At 35.4% G+C, this 4,031-nt stretch overlaps 1 long non-coding RNA gene across 1 annotated transcript; it reads left to right on the forward strand.

Annotated features, from left to right (window-relative positions):
* The first annotated feature begins 3,030 nt into the window (after window positions 1–3,030).
* On the forward strand, window positions 3,031–3,683 carry LOC103508155. The gene is made up of 3 exons (XR_541306.3): window positions 3,031–3,093; window positions 3,389–3,454; window positions 3,609–3,683. It is a non-coding gene; the product is annotated as an uncharacterized LOC103508155 (long non-coding RNA).
* The last annotated feature ends 348 nt before the right edge of the window (window positions 3,684–4,031 follow it).

The following is a 4,031-nucleotide window of genomic DNA, read 5'->3' on the forward strand; positions in this document are numbered from 1 at the left end:
CGTCCTCTTCTTCTCGTCCCTGTTAGTTCTCCTTCCCAAACACTCTTGATTAGACTTTCATCATCTCTTCTTAACACAAGGAATCAAATTTAATATTATAAATTTAATAAGAAAACCCATTTGAAATGAAAAATGAAACCCATTTGAAATGCTGGGCTTATTGCATACCTACTCAAAATACAAAACGAAAAAAGCAGGCGTTTCATGACAAATGATTTTTGGGAAGCTTCTGAACCTGAAGTGTTATTGTTCAAATTCCAAGCAGACTTATTGTAGATACCTAAATTGTAAAACCTTCTTAATTCCAATTTTATTTTCAGATTACTATTTGTTCAATTTTCTAATTTGTCATCCTCATCAATTGGTAAATGGTGAATAAAACAACTTTATGTCGAAATATAGGTAGCTAGTGGACCAATATTTCGACGATTGTCTAAAGTCTCTGCTATTAGGTAAATTAGTAAGGATCCTACCTAATACTGTTGAAAAAGACACCTAAAAGGGGAGGTAGTTACCTACTGTTTCCCCTACCGCCAAGTTTTTTTTTTCTCTCAAACTTAGGGGTAGTTTTGAAATTGAAAATGTTCTGTCTTTGTAAAACTTTTAGTATTGATGTAAATGTACCTAGTTACGTATTCTACAGCACCTATCTGTCTCTTTCTCTCTGTCTTCTTTCTCTTTCTATTACTTTTTCTCTCCTCGTTTCTACTCCTTTTATCTTTCTCCTTCTTCTCCATCTCAAACACGTTCAATCCCATTAGTAATAATAATAATATTAACACACGGTCAAGGTTGATATACCTATACAATATTACATAATACGAAGTGCTTACCCATGATGATACGTAGCCCCCAATTTTCTTTTCATTCTTCTACTTTTTAATGTTTTTCCCTGATATATTCATTAGGTAAGCATGTACGTACACATCCTACTCTTTAATTTCAAGGCTGCTTTTTTTTTTTTTTTAGAAAGACGATTCGATAAATCAATCAGTACGAAATAATTGAAATTGCTGTATGTCATAATTTCAGTAAATATTTAACGTGGGTTTGCTATACAAAGCGGTTAATGCATGCCATTTTTTGGCAAATAACTGGTTCGTATAGGTAGGCCATTGTGTTGTGTTATGAATATGAAGTAGGTAGGTGTTATCCCAATATCTCTACAGTCAAAGACTAAAAACTAAACTTGGAAATGTAAAATTTTTGCACCATGGGAACTTACCCCATGGCGTAACATTGTCATACCGTCAGACGGATCACTAGCAGGTCCTATCTACACACAGTCCTATAATATCACCGGCCTTCAACTATTCACCCAGTATGAGGCATCCGTACTCGCTAAGAATAGATTCGGATGGAGTCGGCCTTCCAAGGCCTATGTGTTTGCCACTGAGGGTGCAGGTGAGATAAATGACTGTAGGTACATACATGGGTTATTAAGGATTTTATCAAAATCTGGTTATTCTGGACCACAGCCCAAGGGGGTAACGTAGGTAATTAGAGGTTTTGTAATAAGTAGATACTGTAGATAGCAATCTGAAATTTTTATGTCCAGTAGTTTTAGCGGTCTCCTGGGATTGGAGATGTGTATGTGTATAGGATATTTGTAACTGATTTTATGTCACATAAACTTCTATTAATTTAAATAATATTATAATTACCTATGTTGTAAACTATCTTTAATTTCCTTCTCCCTTAGATTTCAACTCGGATTATGAAGATGAGAGAGAAGAGGATAGTTCCTACACTATCACGGATGTCACTTGTAAGTCAATCCATATTATCATTTGACTCTAAATATACGTAGGTGTGTGTCAACTGCTTCTATTGCTCTACCTTATTACCTATATCTGTAATACCTACCTGTAATTCGTGTCAATTATAGTTACTATTTTGATTGTTTCAGCGGATCTCGTGAATCAAGGTGAGAATGAGATAAGTTCCCGATATTCCAAAGCTGGCATCTCTCACGTTAGTTCTTCCACATGGTTTCCTAAGAACGGATTTTTCAAAACTCGCAGTGGTGCCCAAATTAGGGACGAAAACAAATAAAAGTATAATATGGTGCCAAAATAGTATTATGGTCAGGTAAAACGGTACAGTACGGTAGGTAGGTAGGTACCTACGTTACGGTCACCTACGGCCATGCCTCAGCCACGCGCAAGCGGGCGGAGCCTGCTTGTAACTTATAAAAGCACTCCATAATATAGGTATCTTACCAATATTATACATATTTCCTGAACGTTTTAACTTACCAACTTGGAGTTTTATCTAATCCCATTTTCCACAGGAACTTACCCCATGGCGTAATTGTTTTTTTTTTTTTTTTTTTTTTTTTTTTTTTTATGAGCGAGCGAGAGAGGGAGAGAGAGAGAGAGAGGAAATACAGGATGTACCTAACACATGGTGTTAGTTTCTATTCTGAAGGAATTAATAATTATTATTTTTTTATTAGGTGAGCTATGTTAGATACTTTGTATGGGATTAGAGTAATAATATCATCCGTAGGGGACTCCTAGCTTGAGTCAAAGTATTTTCGGGTTCACATTCACAAATACCAGGTTCCCTAATAAACCCTATGCGCTTACTCTTATCTATCTAATCGGGAGGTTTTCAACTGAAAAACAGAAAAAATTAAGAACTGGGGATTTTTTCTATTTCTTTTACGAATTCTAGATCCCGAGATAAATCAAATTGAAAAACACCGTGCTCCCTTGCGCGATGACGTCACATCAAGTTCCTAGCTTATATGTGACACTAAAGTGACTAAAGTAATGTGTTTGTGCGCATGACTTGGATCCTGACGTCACAACTGTTTGACTTTTGATTAGAGCGGCAAACAAAAATTGAATGTTCAACCTATATAATTATTGAACATAATAGCTCTAATAAACACAAAAAAAAACTCAAGTACCTCATCTTTTATAGTCGAAATCAAAGACATGAATCAATTCTAATATTCATCTAGGTACAGGGTTCTTTTCTTTTACCAAGGTAGGTACATAATATGTTCCTATATCAGATGTACTAAGAATAGATTCGGATGGAGTCGGCCTTCCAAGGCCTATGTGTTTGCCACTGAGGGTGCAGGTGAGATAAATGACTGTAGGTACATGGGTTATTAAGGATTTTATCAAAATCTGGTTATTCTGGACCACAGCCCAAGGGGGTAACCTAGGTAATTAGAGGTTTTGTAATAAGTAGATACTGTAGATAGCAATCTGAAATTTTTATGTCCAGTAGTTTAAGCGGTCTCCAGGGATTGGGGATGTGTATGTGTAGGATATTTGTAACTGATTTTATGTCACATAAAATTTTATTAATTTAAATAATTATAATTACCTATGTTGTAAACAGAACTGTCTTTAATTTCCTTCTCCCTTAGATTTCAACGCGGATTATGAAGATGAGAGAGAAGAGGATAGTTCCTACACCATCACAGATGTCACTTGTAAGTCAATCCATATTATCATTTGACTATAAATATACGTAGGTGTGTGTCAACTGCTTCTATTGCTCTACCTTATTACCTATATCTGTAATACCTACCTGTAACAAATACCTGTAATTCGTGTCAATTATAGTTATTATTTTGATTGTTTCAGCGGATCTCGTGAATCAAGGTGAGAATGAGATAAGTTCCCGATATTCCAAAGCTGGCGTCTCTCACGTTAGTTCTTCCACATGGTCCACTTTACTTCTAACATCTCTCAGTATATTCTATTGTGCAATCTATGTTAGAATCACCTAAACCATGTTACCGCTATCATAGATCCTCATGATGACAATACTGATGTCTCATAGCTTTATACAGTTATGAACAGACTTACAGACTACAAAGTAAAAGACAAACACAGGATCTCCAATTGTCTGGGTAATTGAATTAAGAGGAACAATAAAATAATAGGTACATAATAATTTCTCATAGAAAAAAATGTACATATATCAGTCGCGCTTACTTGGGTGATGTTTCAAAGTCATAGAGCAGGAAAAATGAGGACCAACGGAATTTTTCTTTTTCTTCTACG

Source organism: Diaphorina citri, unplaced genomic scaffold (genome assembly GCF_000475195.1).
Source record: "Diaphorina citri unplaced genomic scaffold, Diaci psyllid genome assembly version 1.1 scaffold374, whole genome shotgun sequence".
Taxonomy (NCBI): Eukaryota; Metazoa; Arthropoda; class Insecta; order Hemiptera; family Psyllidae; genus Diaphorina; species Diaphorina citri.